This window comes from Lonchura striata, chromosome 29, assembly GCF_050655825.1.
Source record: "Lonchura striata isolate lonStrDom1 chromosome 29, ASM5065582v1, whole genome shotgun sequence".
Lineage (NCBI taxonomy): Eukaryota > Metazoa > Chordata > Aves > Passeriformes > Estrildidae > Lonchura > Lonchura striata.
The window spans coordinates 7,838,966-7,862,551 of NC_140731.1; the positions used below are offsets into that span (position 1 = coordinate 7,838,966).

Below are 23,586 nucleotides of genomic sequence, written 5' to 3' on the forward strand. Positions count from 1 at the left end.
GGAGATCAAGCCCAGAGCCTGACACGGGGACAGGGGCTCAGGGCCCTGAAAGTTGTAACAGGGAGACAGGGACCCCCTAGCAGCATCCCTGTGCCCCAAGGGCCAGAGCTTGGCCAGGGCTCCTTCACCCTCTTATGAAGGAGGGCTTGAGAGCACTTATAAAAATCCCCAGCAGGGGAGTAGCATAAAACAGCTTTAATATTAAGTGACAGCACCACAGAGTTCCTTGGCAAGAGTCACTTTGCTCCTGACTGGAAACTTCAGGCACAGCAAGGAAACAAAGCAACAACAAAACCAAACAAAATCCAGGCAATCAAACCAAAAAGGAGTCAAGAACTGTCCCGGTGTCTGTGTGTCTCTGTGTGTTTTTGTGTGAGTGTGTATGTTAATGTGTGTGTGTGTGTGTGTGACGAAAGGACAGTGAGGGCAAGGATAAAAGGAATACAGCCTAAAAGCTAAACAGAGCTGTGGAATAACACTTAACAATATTCAACTTCGCTTAGAACTTCTATTAAGCTTCACAAATTAGCAAAAGAACAACTCTTAGCAGCATTTAACTTTGCTTACAGCTTGTGACTTTGTCGCTATAAGACACGTGAAAGCACGACGCGAGCCACCTGCTATTTGCAAGGTAAAGATAAAAGTTTATTCTCTGACTCCAACTTTTATACTTTCCCAAAGGTGACATTGGATTGGAGAGTGAATGGGCCACCTCTCCAAAGACATTGGACAAACCACTAGTACATCAAGTTTGTCCACCCCCATAAAAGATTGTAAACAATATGTTGTTGACAGAAATTGTGTGGGAAGGTTCTCCAACAGAATGGAAACTCAGAAGGCTTTAGAAAATCTTAAGAATCAGGGTAACATGACTTAACCTTACTTCCAGGCCTGACTGGCTCAGCTATCCAAGGCATCCAAAGTCCTCAGGGAGCAGCATATCTGCCACATTTCCCTGAGCACAGGCACTCCTGTGTGCACACAGACACAAAGAGTCACTACAAGGCACCTGTGTGAAATTCCCCTGAGCAAAGGGAAATGTTCCCTGCGGAGGCTTTGGCATCTCCCCAGGAAATGAAGGGTTGAGCCTGGAGCAGACAGTGTCTGTGATGAGCTCCAGAGGAGCTGAGCCCAGGGGCTGCTGGCCAAGGCCCTGGCCCAATGAGCATTTCTCAGCTGGCAGGGCGGCCTGAGAAGGGGAGAGGGGAATGCACCAGACCAGGAACCATGGAACCAAGGGACCATTGTTACACTGTGGGGCCATGTGAGAAGAAGTGACCATTGGGACACTGTGGGGCCTTGTGAGACCAAGGGGCCATTGGGACACTGTGGGACCATGTGAGATCAAGAGACCATTGGGACACTGTGAGTCCTCATGGATTCATGGACACCACTGTGACATTGCTGGGCCTCATGGAAGCAAGGGGACCCTAGTGACGCCGTGTGCCTCAGTGGAATGTAGGCATCATTGTGACACTGTGAGGCCCCATCCAACCAAGGCTCCATTGGGACACTGTGAGACCCCACGGAAACAAAGCTCCAGGGTAACACAGAGAGGCTGCCTGTAATCAGTGCTCCATTGTGACCCTGTGGAGCCAAAGGAGAGCGTTGTGACACTGCAAAGCCCCATGGTCCATTGGTCCAAAGGTCCATTGTGACATTGCAGGACTCATGGAACAGAGGAGTCACATGACACTGTGGGGCCTGTGGAACCATGGAGAACATTGTGACACTGCAAGGCCTCAAGGAATCATTAGGACTGTTATATGTCTATAGGATAATTCGTGCAAATAAAATTGTCATCTATTTTATGGTTATGTGCTGTTAAATTATACTCTTATAAGAAGTTTTTAAATAGCACAAGCCAGCAACAGTGATTGCAACACCATGTGAAAGCCACCTGGACAAGAGAGGGAGGACTTTATTTCCAAGCGAACGAAAGTGGCCAGCCCGGAGAGGGATCATGCATCAAGGTTGTCCGAGAAACACCCGGACCATAAATACACGATAAATATCCGAGACCGAGATAGTCAGAGCCATCAGGGAGGTACATCTCAAATCCGAATTCCGGGACTGCAAACACAGGTGTTCATCACTCTCCGGACATGTATTGTTCAACTTGCCACAGAGAAAAGAACTCCACATGAATACATGCACTCCAAAAAGGAAGAAAAGGGACTCTGGCTCAGGCATGGAAAATGGTATAAAAATGGGTCGGACAGGACGGTCGGTGTGAAGCATAGAGGACCCTCTGCTGCAGCTGTCAAACCTGTGTCTCACCCGGTGGCAATCCCGGGCTCCACACTGACTTTTTTTTATAGTGGCTTTTTTCCATTTTTCTCAAAACTTATATTTGGTACACTTAATAACTTTTATTAAATTAATAACTAATAACTTGGAGCCTTTCATTTCTAACATGTTTATCACATTCGGTTTCTCATGATAAGCCTATCTACTTCTGCTAATTCTGAGATGGGGAAAAAAAATTGTCATGATTCCCGCTTGCACTAGAGGATTGTGACACGGGCTGACTTTGTGATGCCAGAGTCTTCTCTGCCATCACAGCGTAACTGTATGATATCCCAGAGTGATAGAGCAGCACTGGCTCTGTGACATCACAAGGGGGATTTGTGAGATCTCAGGGTGGGCTGTGACATCCCAGGAGGCAGTGTGACATCTCAGGGGCTCTGTGACCTTACTGGGGAGGTCACTTCAAGCCAGCTCCCACTCACAGTTCCTCCCAGAGAAGTCCAAAGCTGCTGGTGCACAGTGGTATCCCGTGTCCCTCTGGGTCCCCCTGCCCCTGGCGCTGCAGCCTCCTCCTGAGGATGTTCGAGGAGATCAAGCCCAGAGCCTGACACAGGGACAGGGCTCAGGGCCCTGAAAGTTGTAACAGGGAGACAGGGACCCCCTAGCAGCATCCCTGTGCCCCCAGGGCCAGAGCTTGGCCAGGGCTCCTTCACCCTCTTATGAAGGAGGGCTTGAGAGCACTTATAAAAATCCCCAGCAGGGGAGTAGCATAAAACAGCTTTAATATTAAGTGACAGCACCACAGAGTTCCTTGGCAAGAGTCACTTTGCTCCTGACTGGAAACTTCAGGCACAGCAAGGAAACAAAGCAACAACAAAACCAAACAAAATCCAGGCAATCAAACCAAAAAGGAGTCAAGAACTGTCCCGGTGTCTGTGTGTCTCTGTGTGTTTTTGTGTGAGTGTGTATGTTAATGTGTGTGTGTGTGTGTGTGTGACGAAAGGACAGTGAGGGCAAGGATAAAAGGAATACAGCCTAAAAGCTAAACAGAGCTGTGGAATAACACTTAACAATATTCAACTTCGCTTAGAACTTCTATTAAGCTTCACAAATTAGCAAAAGAACAACTCTTAGCAGCATTTAACTTTGCTTACAGCTTGTGACTTTGTCGCTATAAGACACGTGAAAGCACGACGCGAGCCACCTGCTATTTGCAAGGTAAAGCTAAAAGTTTATTCTCTGACTCCAACTTTTATACTTTCCCAAAGGTGACATTGGATTGGAGAGTGAATGGACCACCTGTCCAAAGACATTGGACAAAGCACTAGTACATCAAGTTTGTCCAGCCCCATAAAAGATTGTAAACAATATGTTGTTGACAGAAATTGTGTGGGAAGGTTCTCCAACAGAATGGAAACTCAGAAGGCTTTAGAAAATCTTAAGAATCAGGGTAACATGACTTAACCTTACTTCCAGGCCTGACTGGCTCAGCTATCCAAGGCAACCAAAGCCCTCAGAGAGCAGCATTTCTGCCACATTTCCCTGAGCACAGGCACTCCTGTGTGCACACAGACACAAAGAGTCACTACAAGGCACCTGTGTGAAATTCCCCTGAGCAAAGGGAAATGTTCCCTGCGGAGGCTTTGGCATCTCCCCAGGAAATGAAGGGTTGAGCCTGGAGCAGACAGTGTCTGTGATGAGCTCCAGAGGAGCTGAGCCCAGGGGCTGCTGGCCAAGGCCCTGGCCCAGTGAGCATTTCTCAGCTGGCAGGGCGGCCTGAGAAGGGGAGAGGGGAATGCACCAGACCAGGAACCATGGAACCAAGGGACCATTGTTACACTGTGGGGCCATGTGAGAAGAAGTGACCATTGGGACACTGTGGGGCCTTGTGAGACCAAGGGGCCATTGGGACACTGTGGGACCATGTGAGATCAAGAGACCATTGGGACACTGTGAGTCCTCATGGATTCATGGACACCACTGTGACATTGCTGGGCCTCATGGAAGCAAGGGGACCCTAGTGACGCCGTGTGCCTCAGTGGAATGTAGGCATCATTGTGACACTGTGAGGCCCCATCCAACCAAGGCTCCATTGGGACACTGCGAGACCCCACGGAAACAAAGCTCCAGGGTAACACAGAGAGGCTGCCTGTAATCAGTGCTCCATTGTGACCCTGTGGAGCCAAAGGAGAGCGTTGTGACACTGCAAAGCCCCATGGTCCATTGGTCCAAAGGTCCATTGTGACATTGCAGGACTCATGGAACAGAGGAGTCACATGACACTGTGGGGCCTGTGGAACCATGGAGAACATTGTGACACTGCAAGGCCTCAAGGAATCATTAGGACTGTTATATGTCTATAGGATAATTTGTGCAAATAAAATTGTCGTCTCTTTTATAGTTATGTGCTGTTAAATTATACCCTTATAGGAAGTTTTTAAATCGCACAAGCCAGCAACAGCGATTGCAACACCATGTCAAAGCCACCTGGACGAGAGAGGGAGGACTTTATTTACAAGCGAACGAAAGTGGCCAGCCCAGAGAGGGATCATGCATCAAGGTTGTCCGAGAAACACCCGGACGATAAATACACGATAAATATCCGAGACCGAGATAGTCAGAGCCATCAGGGAGGTACATCTCAAATCCGAATTCCGGGACTGCAAACACAGGTGTTCATCACTCTCCGGACACGTATTGTTCAACTTGCCACAGAGAAAAGAACTCCACATGAATACATGCACTTTGAAAAGGAAGAAAGGGGACTCTGGCTCAGGCAAGGAAAATCGTATAAAAATGGGTCAGACAGGACGGTCGGTGTGAAGCATAGAGGACCCTCTGCTGCAGCTGTCAAACCTGTGTCTCACCCGGTGGCAATCCCGGGCTCCACATTGACTTTTTTTTATAGTGTCTTTTTTTCATTTTTCTCAAAGTTTATATTTGGTACACTTAATAACTTTTATTAAATTAAAAATTAATAACTTGGAGCCTTGCATTTCTAACATGTTCATCACATTCAGTTTCTCATGATAAGCCTATCTATTTCTGCTAATTCTGAGATGGGGAAAATGAACTGTCATGATTCCCGCTTGCACTAAAGGATTTTGACACGGGCTGACTTTGTGATGCCAGAGTCTTCTGTGCCATCACAGCGCAACTGTATGACATCCCAGAGTGCTAGAGCAGCACTGGCTCTGTGACATCACAAGGGGGATTTGTGAGATCTCAGGGTGGGCTGTGACATCCCAGGAGGCAGTGTGACATCTCAGGGGCTCTGTGACCTTACTGGGGAGGTCACTTCAAGCCAGCTCCCACTCACAGTTCCTCCCAGAGAAGTCCAAAGCTGCTCGTGCCCGGTGGCATCCCGTGTCCCTCTGGGTCCCCCTGCCCCTGGCGCTGCAGCCCCCTGCTGAGGATGTTCGAGGAGATCAAGCCCAGAGCCTGACACGGGGACAGGGGCTCAGGGCCGTCACAGTTGGAACAGGGAGACAGGGACCCCCTAGCAGCATCCCTGTGCCCCCAGGGCCAGAGCTTGGCCAGGGCTCCTTCACCCTCTTATGAAGGAGGGCTTGAGAGCACTTTAAAAATCCCCAGCAGGGGAGTAGCATAAAACAGCTTTAATATTAAGTGACAGCACCACAGAGTTCCTTGGCAAGAGTCACTCTGCTCCTGACTGGACACTTCAGGCACACCAAGGAAACAAAGCAACAAGAAAACCAAACAAAATCCAGGCAATCAAACCAAAAAGGAGTCAAGAACTGTCCCGGTGTCTATGTGTCTCTGTGTGTTTGTGTGTGTGTGTGTGTGTGTGGGTGTGTGTGTGTGTGTGTGTGTGTGTGTGACGAAAGGACAGTGAGGGCAAGGATAAAAGGAATACAGCCTAAAAGCTAAACAGAGCTGTGGAATAACACTTAACAATATTCAACTTTGCTTATAACTTCTATTAAGCTTCACAAATTAGCAAAAGAACAACTCTTAGCAGCATTTAACTTTGCTTACAGCTTGTGACTTTGTCGCTATAAGACACGTGAAAGCACGACGCGAGCCACCTGCTATTTTCAAGGTAAAGAGAAAAGTTTATTCTCTGACTCCAACTTTTATACTTTCCCAAAGGTGACATTGGATTGGAGAGTGAATGGACCACCTGTCCAAAGACATTGGACAAAGCACTAGTACATCAAGTTTGTCCAGCCCCATAAAAGATTGTAAACAATATGTTGTAGACAGAAATTGTGTGGGAAGGTTCTCCAACAGAATGGAAACTCAGAAGGCTTTAGAAAATCTTAAGAATCGGGGTGACATGACTTAACCTTACTTCCAGGCCTGACTGGCTCAGCTATCCAAGGCAATCAAAGCCCTCAGAGAGCAGCATTTCTGCCACATTTCCCTGAGCACAGGCACTCCTGTGTGCACACAGACACAAAGAGTCACTACAAGGCACCTGTGAGAAATTCCCCTGAGCAAAGGGAAATGTTCCCTGTGGAGGCTTTGGCATCTCCCCAGGGGATGAAGGGTTGAGCCTGGAGCAGACAGTGTCTGTGATGAGCTCCAGAGGAGCTGAGCCCAGGGGCTGCTGGCCAAGGCCCTGGCCCAGTGAGCATTTCTCAGCTGGCAGGGTGGCCTGAGAAGGGGAGAGGGGAATGCACCAGACCAGGAACCATGGAACCAAGGGACCATTGTTACACTGTGGGGCCATGTGAGAAGAAGTGACCATTGGGACACTGTGGGGCCTTGTGAGACCAAGGGACCATTGGGACACTGTGGGACCATGTGAGATCAAGAGACCATTGGGATACTGTGAGTCCTCATGGATTCATGGACACCACTGTGACATTGCTGGGCCTCATGGAAGCAAGGGGACCCTAGTGACGCCGTGTGCCTCAGTGGAATGTAGGCATCATTGTGACACTGTGAGGCCCCATCCAGCCAAGGCTCCATTGGGACACTGCGAGACCCCACGGAAACAAAGCTCCAGGGTAACACAGAGAGGCTGCCTGTAATCAGTGCTCCATTGTGACCCTGTGGAGCCAAAGGAGAGCGTTGTGACACTGCAAAGCCCCATGGTCCATTGGTCCAAAGGTCCATTGTGACATTGCAGGACTCATGGAACAGAGGAGTCACATGACACTGTGGGGCCTGTGGAACCATGGAGAACATTGTGACACTGCAAGGCCTCAAGGAATCATTAGGACTGTTATATGTCTATAGGATAATTCGTGCAAATAAAATTGTCGTCTCTTTTATAGTTATGTGCTGTTAAATTATACTCTTATAGGAAGTTTTTAAATCGCACAAGCCAGCAACTGCGACTGCAACACCATGTCAAAGCCACCTGGACGAGAGAGGGAGGACTTTATTTACAAGCGAACGAAAGTGGCCAGCCCAGAGAGGGATCATGCATCAAGGTTGTCCGAGAAACACCCGGACGATAAATACACGATAAATATCCGAGACCGAGATAGTCAGAGCCATCAGGGAGGTACATCTCAAATCCGAATTCCGGGACTGCAAACACAGGTGTTCATCACTCTCCGGACACGTATTGTTCAACTTGCCACAGAGAAAAGAACTCCACATGAATACATGCACTTTGAAAAGGAAGAAAGGGGACTCTGGCTCAGGCAAGGAAAATCGTATAAAAATGGGTCAGACAGGACGGTCGGTGTGAAGCATAGAGTGTCGGAACCCCGGGTTTGGCTGGGGTTCCTGTGTGGTGGTAGAGCTTCTCCTCCAACCCGCGTTCCCAAAGGAAAACTCCACAGTCTCTTCTTGTTCGGTCTCAAGATGTTTTATTGCTAGTTATCTAACAGATTAAGTTCTCGGGCTGCGGCCCTTTGGTCAGCGGCCCAGGCAGAGAGGCACACACTCCTGACACCCTGACTGTCCGGTGTCTTCTTCTCCTCTCTCCCCGCCCAGGGCTGCTGCTATCTTTTATAAGATATATTACGTATAACATGTTTACAATTATTCCCCAATACCTATTACCTACGTTACCAAGTGTTTTTCTATTCTAAACCAATCTGTGAGTGCCAACATCACCAAGAACATGGAGGCAAGGAAGAAGAAAGAAGGAGGATGGGTTCAGCCCACTTTCCTCCATCTTAGAACTTCTGACCCCCATGTACAAAGTAAAAACCCCCCTGTACATGCACTAAAACCCCCCTGTACACTACCAAAAAATATTTCCCCCTACTTTGTGACTACATTTACTATATTATCTAGCACTTTGTGACTGCTTGTTCTACCTTCAAAGTTGGTAATTCATTCCATGGTTCAAACTCGAAATCACAGCTAAATCCAGCTGCCTGCTGGGGTCCAGACTGCGTCTGACCACGGCCTGGAGCCTCTAAAAATGTCTGAGAGGCATTTTGAGTTCCCACATCTCCCCTCCCTGTTTGAACCAAAAACACCTGCTTTGCCACTTTGTTCAAGGCCCTTCGAATACACATGAAAATGCATGGCATGACAAGCAGAAGAACTACAAGCCCTATAAGAATATATGATATTACTTTCAAAATTTCTTTCCACACTGGTGAGAGATCAAAAAGGTTAAAGAAATCATCCCACCAGGACCCTGTTACTTTTTTCAGCTTGGTGATACTACTTTCTATTTGTTTTATATTTTCATGAATGGATTTTGAATGATCTGACAAGTTCATGCAGCACATCCCCTCAAATTCTTCACATCCGTGCCCATGTGACAGCAGCAAATAATCAATTGCTGCCCTGTTTTGAAGCACTGCCTGTCTTGCACTGCTGATGTCTGTTAACATGTCACTCAGTGCAGACGAAATGGCACGACTGTGTTTGCTCAACCAGCAAGCTATGTGGTCCAATTGTGTCAAGGCCACCCCCGATGCTGTTTGGGGTGAGAAAATTGCAACTGCAATTCTCCGAGCCTTGTCCCAGGTATAAACATCATCATCACAATTTGGACTGTATTGATCAAGGGATCTTTCTTCCCTGCGTGTCTGCTCCTTTAAAGTTTTCAAATCAGGTGCAATCAATGAGAGTTCCCCAATGCTGCATGGACCGCCCTTGATTTTTGCAGGGATAGCAGGCCAAACTCTGTCCCCGCAAATCAAAAACACTCCCTTCGGTAAAGTGACTGGGTGTTGAAGGGATGCTTTGCTTGTCACCTTGGTGTAATTGCACCAAGATGATGCATTTTTATAAAAAGATAGATTTGGAGTGACATCTATTGTATGATTATCTGTCTTTGCCACTCCCACTGGATCAAATTTGATGCAATATTTCATTTTTGTTGACCCAAAAATGTCTAGTTCTGGAGGTTCCAGGTGAGCCACAGGAAGGTATGGTGTCCAAACATGCCACCCTTCCATAGGATCTGAACAGGTTTTTAAAACCTTTAGAGGGATATTTTTTGGAATTGGCCACTCCTTCACTGGTACACCTACCAAACATGTTGAAAATGGTTTCCCTGGCTTTGAATGAGTCAGACAAATACTGTCCAGACCCGCTGCCTTTGCCAAAGTTTCCCACACATTTTCCCTTGGTTGTTTCATGGGAAAATCTGTCTCATTGTCCAAAGCAACGGACAAGAAAATGAGACACATGAACACTACCTGTCTAAACTCCATGTCCATGTCCCCAACCTTTGTGAAAAACCTTGCAATGCAGCAATATTTAAATGACACTTAATTTCCCCGAAAAACCCCAAGTCTCTGAATAATTAATTGTTGTCTGACGAGACGCCTGCAGCGTCCTTGTCTGCCTCCGTCTGCGTGCTCTCTTCTTTGCTCCTCGGGTCCACGTCCACCTGCGTCTGCACCCGGAAAGGTTTCACGTGCCTCGCCGACACCCACTTCGGTCCTCGCTCTGTGGAAACACAAGCGAAACCCTTGCCCCAAGTTATTAATGTAAATGGACCTTCAATTTGTCCTGATTCCGGATTTCTGATCAAAACCAAAGGATTTTCCCTTAACTTTGCTTGTGTACTGTTTGTAAAATGCCTAACAATTGGTGGTGTGGGCTCTGAGAAAGAACCATTTAAAAAATTCAATACATACAGAGCTTTGTTCAGCCGCATATAAGGTGTTGAACCTGCCTCTCCCCTTTTCTGTTTATCCAAAAGGGATTTCAGGGTGTGATGTGTTCTTTCAATGATTGCTTGACTTGTGGGAGAATAAGGAATACCAAAAATGTGTTTCACTCCCCATTTTTTCAAAAATTTGTCAAGCACTTTGCCTGTATAAGTTGGACCATTATCTGTTTTTATTTCTTGTGGCACCCCGAGTGATGCGAAAGCTTGCAAAAAGTGTCTGCAGGCATGTTCTGCGGTTTCCCCTGTATGTAATGATGCAAAAATTGCCCCTGAAAATGTGTCAACTGAAACATGGATATTTTTGAGCCTCCCAAAAGATGGGTATTTTGTGACATCAGCCTGCCAGAGCTGAAGACTCTGCAATCCCCTTGGATTGACAGCTCCTGTAGACGCAGGAGGCTGCACAAGCTGACAGTCTGGACAAGCATTGATGATCTCCCTCGCCTGACTTTTGGAGAGGCGAAAGGATTCCACCAATGCCTGTGCATTCTGATGGAAAAATGCATGGCTCAATTTTGCCTGCTCAAAAATATCCGGCAATGTCTGAGATATGGTCATTGTGAGTTTGTCTGCTTGAGCATTTCCCTCTGCTAAGAACCCTGGGAGTGATGAGTGTGCCCTGATATGTGTAACAAAATATTTGTGTTCTCTGTTTTCCAAAATTGTTCTCATGCATGACAGATATGAATATAAAATTTCATTGTCAGTGTGTTTCAAAAGTGATCCCTCCAACCGTCTGACCACATTTGCAACATATGCTGAATCTGTGACCAGATTGAGAGGTTCCCGAAACAATTGAAAAACCCTGACAACTGCTGCCAATTCTACAATTTGTGGCGAACCCTGTACCATTTTTATGTCTGATTCCCACTCCCCTGTTTTAGAATTTTGCCATGTAACTACTGATTTATGAGTTTTTCCTGAACCATCGGTGAACACTGTCATCCCATCCACTGGTTCCTGGCTTATTTTTGGCTTTTCTCTGAGACTTACCTTCGCATTCAGCATCCTGTGAGCTGGAAAATGAACAGTACAAATTCCTGGATAACCTAACAAAGCAATTGCAAAATCCTGTGATTTCTGCATCGCCCATTCAAAATATACTTTTTTCAAAGGAACATGAATAACTGAGAAATCTCTGCCTGACATTGTCAACAACCTGGTTCTCGCCTTAATGATAATCTGTGCTACCATTTCTAGATCCGTAAGAATTGTTTTTGAGGGCCTGTAAGCTAAGAAAACCCACTCTATCAACAAAAGAGGGTCCGTTTGAGACAAATCCCATTGGAAAACCAACCCATATAACTGTGCTGTTTCCCCCAACACTGCTAAATGAAAAGGCAATGATTCTACAAAGCGATGTGCTTGTCTCTGCTGAATCATGTCTGTGATCTTTTCAAGGTCCTTTTTTGCTTCAGGCGTCAGAGTTCTGGGAGATTTGATGTTATTGTCCCCTCTCATAAGATCAAGCAACGATGAGATGTCGTCATTGGTGATTCCCAGGATCGGTCTCATCCAGTTGATCTCCCCCAAAAGCTGTTGCAAATCCTGGAGATTGGTGATCTTTGTATTGATTTCCAGTTTCTGTGGCCTTATTGTTTGTTTCGTGATCTTCCACCCCAGGTATTTCCAAGGTGCAATTTCCTGTATTTTCGGTGTACTAATTTCCAGTCCTGCTTTTTGCACCTGCGCAATCACACAGTCGCGAACTTCTTGCACCTCTTGTTTTGTTGGCGCTGCAATGAGCAAATCATCCATATAATGGATAATTTTTGCTTTTGGATGTTTTTCTCGTGCTGGATGCAAGGCTTGGGCCACGTACCATTGGCAAATGCTTGGAGAGTTTTTGAGTCCCTGAGGAAGAACCGTCCAGTGGTATCTCTGCAAAGGTTCTTCTCTGTTGATGCTTGGAACAGAAAATGCAAAGCGTGGGGCATCATCTGGATGAAGTGGAATGCTGAAAAAACAGTCCTTGAGATCAATGATCACAAGCGACCAGTCCCTTGGGATCATCGAGAGAGATGGAAGCCCAAGCTGCAGTGGCCCCATGTCCTCGATGACCTCGTTGATTTTCCTGAGATCATGAAGCAGTCTCCAAGACCCTGAAGTTTTCTTGTGAATGACAAACACTGGGGAATTCCATGGGCTGTTTGTTGGTTTGATGTGTCCCTTCTGCAGCTGTTCTTGGACCAACTTTTTCAATGCACTCAATTTTTTCTGCTCCAGGGGCCACTGATCCACCCAAACAGGATCATTTGTTTTCCAGGTCAGTTTCAAAGTGGCGAGTGCCACAGTGACCCCTGTTAAAAATCCAATTCTAATTTCAGTCCCCATTGTGCCAAAAGGTCCCTTCCCCATACTGTGATGGGCTTTTGCACGATGAAAGGACGGATAACTGCTGTCTTTTTTCCCGGACCTGTGACAACAATTGCGTTCTCACTCTGCATGCACAGGGAACTCCCCCCTATGCCTGTGAGAGAACCCAAAGGTGCAACCAAGTCCCATTCCCGAGGCCAAAAAATGTATGAAATAACTGTAACATCCGCTCCTGTGTCAAGCATCCCTGTAATAGCAATTGTCTTTTCGTTACAAGTCAACTGACAAGTAACAATGGGCCGATCCCGGCTCAAATGTTTCACCCAAGATGCATGCACTTCTGCTTGATCACCAGGAAAAGAGTCCCGTTTGTTGAACACCGGCATGGCTTGCCTTTCTGGATGAGATGGCAAAGCCATAGCTCGAGCAATCGGTGTGTTTTGTGGAATTGTCAGAGGTGGTCGCAAGGCTTTTGCCGTGACCATCAGCTCCTCATTACAGTTTGCTGAAATCAAAGATGGATAAACAACAAGTCCAAGGATACTGCTCCTGTCCCTGGCCATTATTAAAAAGTCCTGTCTTTTCCAAGAGGTCCCTGTGACACCTGTAGGTATCACTGCATGGCTATTGTCCAAAAGACACGTCAATTTGGAGGTTGCCAAGATGCATTGGAATCCGGGTGGTACCAAGTCTGGGTCGCTGGGGATTTTGGAGATTGCTCTGCTGAGAGGTTCTGTTTGTTGCTCCCCGAGGATTGTCCCTGTTGGTTCTGTGTCACTGCCAGGATTTGTGTCTGAGCGCGCTGGCGTTGATTCGCGCTCTTTTTCCCGTTTCCCGGAATAGGAAGAAGTTTCCCATCCACATCTGTCTGTGAGTGACACTCACTGGCGAGATGTTTCCCTCTCCTGCACCGAGGGCAAAGGTCTGGTGGCTTGTTGGGCTTTGAAAGTTGTGGGCAGTTCCTTTTAATATGTCCTTGTGCCCCACACCCAAAGCACCGTCTCTCTGCATTAGGGTTGCTCTTTGTATAATTTGCAAGAGCTTCCCTAACACGTTTTTCAATTTGATCCCCCAAGTGCTCTTCCATGATGGAAGCAACATGTTGTGGTGTCCCCACCTTGCTGCACGCCTCGATCATGTCTGCCAAGGTGGCCTGGTGCGGCATCATGCTGATGATCCGTCTGCACTCCGGATTGGCATTGGAGAACGCGAGGCTTTTGACCAGATGTGGTTTCGCTCCCTCCTCGCTCACCTGCCGCTCCACCGCCTGAGAAAGACGATCCACGAATGAAGAAAACGGCTCTGCAGGACCTTGTTTGATCTCGGTGTAGATTGTGTCCTGGACCCCCGCTGGAGCAATTTGAAGAATCGCCCTCCGTGCTGCCTCTTTGATGTCGCTGAGCACGTGACGCGGGAGCCTCACAGCCTGTTGAGTTGGATCGTCCTCAGGAGGATCACCAGCAAGCTGCGCCATGGTGAGGTTCGCATTCGGCCCGCCCTGGTATCTGGCTCTCAGCTCTTCCAGGGATCTCCTCCACGCCTTCTGCCATACGAGAGCTTGGGTGTCTGTAAGAACTGATGTCGCAAGATATTTAAGATCATACGGTGTCAAATCATACATTCCAAAAATACTTTTTAACATTTGCTTGAAATATGGTGATGACAACCCATTGTCCCGAATGGCCTTAGCTAAATCTTTGATTGCTCCACGATCCAGGCGTTCCCATCTTGGGTTTTGGCCCTGAGCGTCATAGTTCACTGGCATCATTATATTTCCCGAGCCCTGCAATAAACCTTTCTCTTTCTCCAATTCTGCTCGAATGTCCTGCCAGTCCACTTTTGCGCTCTGCAAAGCTGTAAATTCAGTGGGTACTTGCCTGTAGAGTGGAGTCATCTGTTGTGGCTGCAGTTCTGGTGCAGCAGCACTCACCGATACCAATGGCGTCTGCAGCATCTGTGAAGACGAAGGCTGGAAGCCTCTGGAGAAAAGTGAAGCATCTGCTGTGGAGGAGAACACACGACTGCCTTGCATTATTTGGAAAATTTTTGGAAGATGAACCAACAGTTCTGGCTGTGACTCCAAGGCTGTGCTTAAATATCGTAAAAGAAATTCAACAACCCCCTTTGATATTAAAATTGACTCTCCCTGCCCCGAAAGTTTGGCAGACCTTGATTTTGGAATTGTCCAAGCTGGGACACCCTCCGAAGCAGTGATGCGTATCGTTTCCTCCCGTTGCTGCGCCTCAGCAGAAGTGTCCTGAGTCCCGCACTGTTCCGGTGTCAGTGGAGGTTCCTGCTGCCGTGCAGATGTGACTTTTTTCACCCTGGATTTTTTCTTATAAGAAACTGGAAAAAAGTCCTGCAATGTCACAGTCCCACCACTAGGTGGCGCAGTGCCTCGACCTGACAAGTTCTGCGAAGCCTGTTGCAATGTTGTGGTTCCGCCGCTAGATGGCGCTGCCGCCTGACCAGCTGAGGTCGGAACCGCACTCTGCTCTTCAATCTGCACTTCTGACAAACATTTTAACACCTCCTCTGTCAACTGATTTACATTTGCAAATCCCGCACTAATTCCCGATAAACCTTTGAGCATTTCTCCTAATAACTGATTCACGTTTGCAATCCCTGCAGTTGATGAAACTGACTCTTTTTGTAACAACTGTTCTAATTTGGTCATGTCAGAAGCAGACAGGGATTGGCCGTGGGCTTGGGCTGTCTGTTGCCATGGGAACTGTGATGGAGCGGTGCCCTGAGGAATGTTTACCTCCTGGCCACGCCCCATCCCTGCCTGCGTCATCTCAGGGGAGTGAACGCTCCTGCTCCAACCCTGGCTATGCTTTGGCCTCGCTCCGCCCCGCACCGCCTCCGAATCAGAGCCACTGCCGTCGCCCCCAAGGCTGACGCCATCACCCTCCTGTTCCCATTCCAGCCCTGATGTCTCCGTCTCACTTTGCCCGTCTCCTGGCTCCATGCCAGCACCCACAGCCTGCGCGCGCCGGCTCCGCCCCCTGTGTGCCCGTCCCGCGCGTTCGAAATGTGAGAAATCCCCTCCACCCGTGGCTGTTAGGTTTTGCTCGACCTTCGCGCGCAAGCCCGCCGCCTGAGCTGCAGCGAGGAACGCCTCCCGCTGTCCCTCTGCCGCTTCCTCAGCAGCCCGGGCTGCCGCGGTCAGGGAGCTAAGTTCCCCCGCCCTTTGGGCGGCCGCTCCTGCGGCCTCATGGATTCTCGACATTGAACGCGTCACCGGGCGCTCCGAGCGTACCACCGCCACACTCGCACCCCCCGCTTTCGCCCCGATCCGTCCCGCCCCCGCCGCTCTCCCCGGCCTCGCCTTCTGCGCGGGCTGTTTTGAACTCCCAGCCCGCGCAGATGTGGAGGCGCTTTCCTCTCCCTCCTCCCCCTGCTCTGCACTCACGTTCGCACCTTCCCCCACCGGAGCTGCTGCTGCCGCCGCTGCCCCCCCCACCGTGGGTTTGGACTTGGGCAATGCCTTCCCCCCACTGAGGGTCGCAGCTGTGCCTGGCTCGCCCGCCTCCGTCTGGGGAATTTCTGCGTCGGAGGAGCTTAGGGACTCTTGGGAAACTGAGGAACAGTGAGAACCCGGGGACACGGGACGCGATGGGGTATCATCTCCCTGATGTTCCACAGAAAGCATTCCCGCTTGTCCTGTGCTTGTGGGGAGAGGGTCTGTCCCAAGCTGCTGGCCGGACTGTCCCCCCTCCTGTTTGTCACCAGGAGCCGTAGCTGCCTGGCTTGAGCTGCCGCGTTGTGAGAGTGACTCTAAAACTGTTCTTGCTGAAGATAAAAGTTTTGCGGCAAGCTTATTATTTTTTATAGCCTGATAATATAATTGCTTGTTAATTTCCTGCCAAAAATTTGGCTCATACAACAAATCTGGATCTGAGTGTGGGAAGTTACACCGCACCCATAATAATAAATCTTTCAACTCCTTTTGAGCAATCTCTACCGGATGGGCAGAGATGATGCCCTGGAAAGCAGATACTATTTCTTTTTCCTCTTGGGAGAATTCCCCCCCCATGTTCTTAATTTTGACCGTTCTCACCAAAAGCTGTGTCGGCTCGAGGTCAGTCCGGAGATGGCACTGATCACCGTCCAGCAGGTCACAGGTGAGAGATCCCAGGCGCGCTTCTGGGTCGTCTCCTCCCTGGAAAGTCCCCGAGACGAGTTGTTTCGGTGAAGGTCAGGTTCTTATCTCGAGCTGTCCGCTCCCTCTCGTCTTGGAATTTGCGGCGAGTGTGTGCTCTGCTCTTCTCTCTCTTCTTTTTTTTTTTTTTCTTTTCTCCGCTGATGCAGGTTGGAGGTTGTTTGATGTTTCTTTTTGGTCTTCTTGCTGATGCCCACCCAGGGACGCCAGTTGTCGGAACCCCGGGTTTGGCTGGGGTTCCTGTGTGGTGGTAGAGCTTCTCCTCCAACCCGCGTTCCCAAAGGAAAACTCCACAGTCTCTTCTTGTTCGGTCTCAAGATGTTTTATTGCTAGTTATCTAACAGATTAAGTTCTCGGGCTGCGGCCCTTTGGTCAGCGGCCCAGGCAGAGAGGCACACACTCCTGACACCCTGACTGTCCGGTGTCTTCTTCTCCTCTCTCCCCGCCCAGGGCTGCTGCTATCTTTTATAAGATATATTACGTATAACATGTTTACAATTATTCCCCAATACCTATTACCTACGTTACCAAGTGTTTTTCTATTCTAAACCAATCTGTGAGTGCCAACATCACCAAGAACATGGAGGCAAGGAAGAAGAAAGAAGGAGGATGGGTTCAGCCCACTTTCCTCCATCTTAGAACTTCTGACCCCCATGTACAAAGTAAAAACCCCCCTGTACATGCACTAAAACCCCCCTGTACACTACCAAAAAATATTTCCCCCTACTTTGTGACTACATTTACTATATTATCTAGCACTTTGTGACTGCTTGTTCTACCTTCAAAGTTGGTAATTCATTCCATGGTTCAAACTCGAAATCACAGCTAAATCCAGCTGCCTGCTGGGGTCCAGACTGCGTCTGGCCACGGCCTGGAGCCTCTAAAAATGTCTGAGAGGCATTTTGAGTTCCCACAATAGAGGACCCTCTGCTGCAGCTGTCAAACCTGTGTCTCACCCGGTGGCAATCCCGGGCTCCACATTGACTTTTTTTTATAGTGGCTTTTTTTCATTTTTCTCAAAGTTTATATTTGGTACACTTAATAACTTTTATTAAATTAAAAATTAATAACTTGGAGCCTTGCATTTCTAACATGTTCATCACATTCGGTTTCTCATGATAAGCCTATCTACTTCTGCTAATTCTGAGATGTGGAAAATGAACTGTCATGATTCCCGCTTGCACTAAAGGATTGTGACACGGGCTGACTTTGTGATGCCAGAGTCTTCTGTGCCATCACAGCGCAACTGTATGACATCCCAGAGTGCTAGAGCAGCACTGGCTCTGTGACATCACAAGGGGGATTTGTGAGATCTCAGGGTGGGCTGTGACATCCCAGGAGGCAGTGTGACATCTCAGGGGCTCTGTGACCTTACTGGGGAGGTCACTTCAAGCCAGCTCCCACTCACAGTTCCTCCCAGAGAAGTCCAAAGCTGCTCGTGCCCGTGTCCCTCTGGGTCCCCCTGCCCCTGGCGCTGCAGCCCCCTGCTGAGGATGTTCGAGGAGATCAAGCCCAGAGCCTGACAGGGGGACAGGGACTCAGGGCCGTCACAGTTGGAACAGGGAGACAGGGACCCCCTAGCAGCATCCCTGTGCCCCCAGGGCCAGAGCTTGGCCAGGGCTCCTTCACCCTCTTATGAAGGAGGGCTTGAGAGCACTTTAAAAATCCCCAGCAGGGGAGTAGCATAAAACAGCTTTAATATTAAGTGACAGCACCACAGAGTTCCTTGGCAAGAGTCACTCTGCTCCTGACTGGACACTTCAGGCACACCAAGGAAACAAAGCAACAACAAAACCAAACAAAATCCAGGCAATCAAACCAAAAAGGAGTCAAGAACTGTCCCGGTGTCTGTGTGTCTCTGTGTGTTTGTGTGTGTGTGTGTGTGTGTGGGTGTGTGTGTGTGTGTGTGTGTGTGTGACGAAAGGACAGTGAGGGCAAGGATAAAAGGAATACAGCCTAAAAGCTAAACAGAGCTGTGGAATAACACTTAACAATATTCAACTTCGCTTAGAACTTCTATTAAGCTTCACAAATTAGCAAAAGAACAACTCTTAGCAGCATTTAACTTTGCTTACAGCTTGTGACTTTGTCGCTATAAGACACGTGAAAGCACGACGCGAGCCACCTGCTATTTTCAAGGTAAAGAGAAAAGTTTATTCTCTGACTCCAACTTTTATACTTTCCCAAAGGTGACATTGGATTGGAGAGTGAATGGACCACCTGTCCAAAGACATTGGACAAAGCACTAGTACATCAAGTTTGTCCAGCCCCATAAAAGATTGTAAACAATATGTTGTTGACAGAAATTGTGTGGGAAGGTTCTCCAACAGAATGGAAACTCAGAAGGCTTTAGAAAATCTTAAGAATCGGGGTGACATGACTTAACCTTACTTCCAGGCCTGACTGGATCAGCTATCCAAGGCAATCAAAGCCCTCAGAGAGCAGCATTTCTGCCACATTTCCCTGAGCACAGGCACTCCTGTGTGCACACAGACACAAAGAGTCACTACAAGGCACCTGTGTGAAATTCCCCTGAGCAAAGGGAAATGTTCCCTGTGGAGGCTTTGGCATCTCCCCAGGGGATGAAGGGTTGAGCCTGGAGCAGACAGTGTCTGTGATGAGCTCCAGAGGAGCTGAGCCCAGGGGCTGCTGGCCAAGGCCCTGGCCCAGTGAGCATTTCTCAGCTGGCAGGGTGGCCTGAGAAGGGGAAAGGGGAATGCACCAGACCAGGAACCATGGAACCAAGGGACCATTGTTACACTGTGGGGCCATGTGAGAAGAAGTGACCATTGGGACACTGTGGGGCCTTGTGAGACCAAGGGACCATTGGGACACTGTGGGACCATGTGAGATCAAGAGACCATTGGGATACTGTGAGTCCTCATGGATTCATGGACACCACTGTGACATTGCTGGGCCTCATGGAAGCAAGGGGACCCTAGTGACGCCGTGTGCCTCAGTGGAATGTAGGCATCATTGTGACACTGTGAGGCCCCATCCAGCCAAGGCTCCATTGGGACACTGCGAGACCCCACGGAAACAAAGCTCCAGGGTAACACAGAGAGGCTGCCTGTAATCAGTGCTCCATTGTGACCCTGTGGAGCCAAAGGAGAGCGTTGTGACACTGCAAAGCCCCATGGTCCATTGGTCCAAAGGTCCATTGTGACATTGCAGGACTCATGGAACAGAGGAGTCACATGACACTGTGGGGCCTGTGGAACCATGGAGAACATTGTGACACTGCAAGGCCTCAAGGAATCATTAGGACTGTTATATGTCTATAGGATAATTCGTGCAAATAAAATTGTCGTCTCTTTTATAGTTATGTGCTGTTAAATTATACTCTTATAGGAAGTTTTTAAATCGCACAAGCCAGCAACAGCGATTGCAACACCATGTCAAAGCCACCTGGACGAGAGAGGGAGGACTTTATTTACAAGCGAACGAAAGTGGCCAGCCCAGAGAGGGATCATGCATCAAGGTTGTCCGAGAAACACCCGGACGATAAATACACGATAAATATCCGAGACCGAGATAGTCAGAGCCATCAGGGAGGTACATCTCAAATCCGAATTCCGGGACTGCAAACACAGGTGTTCATCACTCTCCGGACACGTATTGTTCAACTTGCCACAGAGAAAAGAACTCCACATGAATACATGCACTTTGAAAAGGAAGAAAGGGGACTCTGGCTCAGGCAAGGAAAATCGTATAAAAATGGGTCAGACAGGACGGTCGGTGTGAAGCATAGAGGACCCTCTGCTGCAGCTGTCAAACCTGTGTCTCACCCGGTGGCAATCCCGGGCTCCACATTGACTTTTTTTTATAGTGGCTTTTTTTCATTTTTCTCAAAGTTTATATTTGGTACACTTAATAACTTTTATTAAATTAAAAATTAATAACTTGGAGCCTTGCATTTCTAACATGTTCATCACATTCGGTTTCTCATGATAAGCCTATCTACTTCTGCTAATTCTGAGATGTGGAAAATGAACTGTCATGATTCCCGCTTGCACTAAAGGATTGTGACACGGGCTGACTTTGTGATGCCAGAGTCTTCTGTGCCATCACAGCGTAACTGTATGACATCCCAGAGTGCTAGAGCAGCACTGGCTCTGTGACATCACAAGGGGGATTTGTGAGATCTCAGGGTGGGCTGTGACATCCCAGGAGGCAGTGTGACATCTCAGGGGCTCTGTGACCTTACTGGGGAGGTCACTTCAAGCCAGCTCCCACTCACAGTTCCTCCCAGAGAAGTCCAAAGCTGCTCGTGCCCGGTGGCATCCCGTGTCCCTCTGGGTCCCCCTGCCCCTGGCGCTGCAGCCCCCTGCTGAGGATGTTCGAGGAGATCAAGCCCAGAGCCTGACACGGGGACAGGGGCTCAGGGCCGTCACAGTTGGAACAGGGAGACAGGGACCCCCTAGCAGCATCCCTGTGCCCCCAGGGCCAGAGCTTGGCCAGGGCTCCTTCACCCTCTTATGAAGGAGGGCTTGAGAGCACTTTAAAAATCCCCAGCAGGGCAGTAGCATAAAACAGCTTTAATATTAAGTGACAGCACCACAGAGTTCCTTGGCAAGAGTCACTCTGCTCCTGACTGGACACTTCAGGCACACCAAGGAAACAAAGCAACAACAAAACCAAACAAAATCCAGGCAATCAAACCAAAAAGGAGTCAAGAACTGTCCCGGTGTCTGTGTGTCTCTGTGTGTTTGTGTGTGTGTGTGTGTGTGTGGGTGTGTGTGTGTGTGTGTGTGTGTGTGTGACGAAAGGACAGTGAGGGCAAGGATAAAAGGAATACAGCCTAAAAGCTAAACAGAGCTGTGGAATAACACTTAACAATATTCAACTTCGCTTATAACTTCTATTAAGCTTCACAAATTAGCAAAAGAACAACTCTTAGCAGCATTTAACTTTGCTTACAGCTTGTGACTTTGTCGCTATAAGACACGTGAAAGCACGACGCGAGCCACCTGCTATTTTCAAGGTAAAGAGAAAAGTTTATTCTCTGACTCCAACTTTTATACTTTCCCAAAGGTGACATTGGATTGGAGAGTGAATGGACCACCTGTCCAAAGACATTGGACAAAGCACTAGTACATCAAGTTTGTCCAGCCCCATAAAAGATTGTAAACAATATGTTGTTGACAGAAATTGTGTGGGAAGGTTCTCCAACAGAATGGAAACTCAGAAGGCTTTAGAAAATCTTAAGAATCAGGGTGACATGACTTAACCTTACTTCCAGGCCTGACTGGCTCAGCTATCCAAGGCAATCAAAGCCCTCAGAGAGCAGCATTTCTGCCACATTTCCCTGAGCACAGGCACTCCTGTGTGCACACAGACACAAAGAGTCACTACAAGGCACCTGTGAGAAATTCCCCTGAGCAAAGGGAAATGTTCCCTGTGGAGGCTTTGGCATCTCCCCAGGGGATGAAGGGTTGAGCCTGGAGCAGACAGTGTCTGTGATGAGCTCCAGAGGAGCTGAGCCCAGGGGCTGCTGGCCAAGGCCCTGGCCCAGTGAGCATTTCTCAGCTGGCAGGGTGGCCTGAGAAGGCGAAAGGGGAATGCACCAGACCAGGAACCATGGAACCAAGGGACCATTGTTACACTGTGGGGCCATGTGAGAAGAAGTGACCATTGGGACACTGTGGGGCCTTGTGAGACCAAGGGACCATTGGGACACTGTGGGACCATGTGAGATCAAGAGACCATTGGGATACTGTGAGTCCTCATGGATTCATGGACACCACTGTGACATTGCTGGGCCTCATGGAAGCAAGGGGACCCTAGTGACGCCGTGTGCCTCAGTGGAATGTAGGCATCATTGTGACACTGTGAGGCCCCATCCAGCCAAGGCTCCATTGGGACACTGCGAGACCCCACGGAAACAAAGCTCCAGGGTAACACAGAGAGGCTGCCTGTAATCAGTGCTCCATTGTGACCCTGTGGAGCCAAAGGAGAGCGTTGTGACACTGCAAAGCCCCATGGTCCATTGGTCCAAAGGTCCATTGTGACATTGCAGGACTCATGGAACAGAGGAGTCACATGACACTGTGGGGCCTGTGGAACCATGGAGAACATTGTGACACTGCAAGGCCTCAAGGAATCATTAGGACTGTTATATGTCTATAGGATAATTCGTGCAAATAAAATTGTCGTCTCTTTTATAGTTATGTGCTGTTAAATTATACTCTTATAGGAAGTTTTTCAATCGCACAAGCCAGCAACAGCGATTGCAACACCATGTCAAAGCCACCTGGACGAGAGAGGGAGGACTTTATTTACAAGCGAACGAAAGTGGCCAGCCCAGAGAGGGATCATGCATCAAGGTTGTCCGAGAAACACCCGGACGATAAATACACGATAAATATCCGAGACCGAGATAGTCAGAGCCATCAGGGAGGTACATCTCAAATCCGAATTCCGGGACTGCAAACACAGGTGTTCATCACTCTCCGGACACGTATTGTTCAACTTGCCACAGAGAAAAGAACTCCACATGAATACATGCACTTTGAAAAGGAAGAAAGGGGACTCTGGCTCAGGCAAGGAAAATCGTATAAAAATGGGTCAGACAGGACGGTCGGTGTGAAGCATAGAGGACCCTCTGCTGCAGCTGTCAAACCTGTGTCTCACCCGGTGGCAATCCCGGGCTCCACATTGACTTTTTTTTATAGTGTCTTTTTTTCATTTTTCTCAAAGTTTATATTTGGTACACTTAATAACTTTTATTAAATTAAAAATTAATAACTTGGAGCCTTGCATTTCTAACATGTTCATCACATTCGGTTTC

At 48.4% G+C, this 23,586-nt stretch overlaps 1 long non-coding RNA gene across 1 annotated transcript; it reads right to left on the reverse strand.

The window, feature by feature from the left end:
* Window positions 1-8,432: 8,432 nt before the first annotated feature.
* LOC146765037 (uncharacterized) lies at window positions 8,433-18,059 on the reverse strand. The gene is made up of 2 exons (XR_014950421.1): window positions 16,695-18,059; window positions 8,433-10,089 (listed from the first exon to the last, which is right to left on the reverse strand). It is a non-coding gene; the product is annotated as an uncharacterized LOC146765037 (long non-coding RNA).
* Window positions 18,060-23,586: the final 5,527 nt, after the last annotated feature.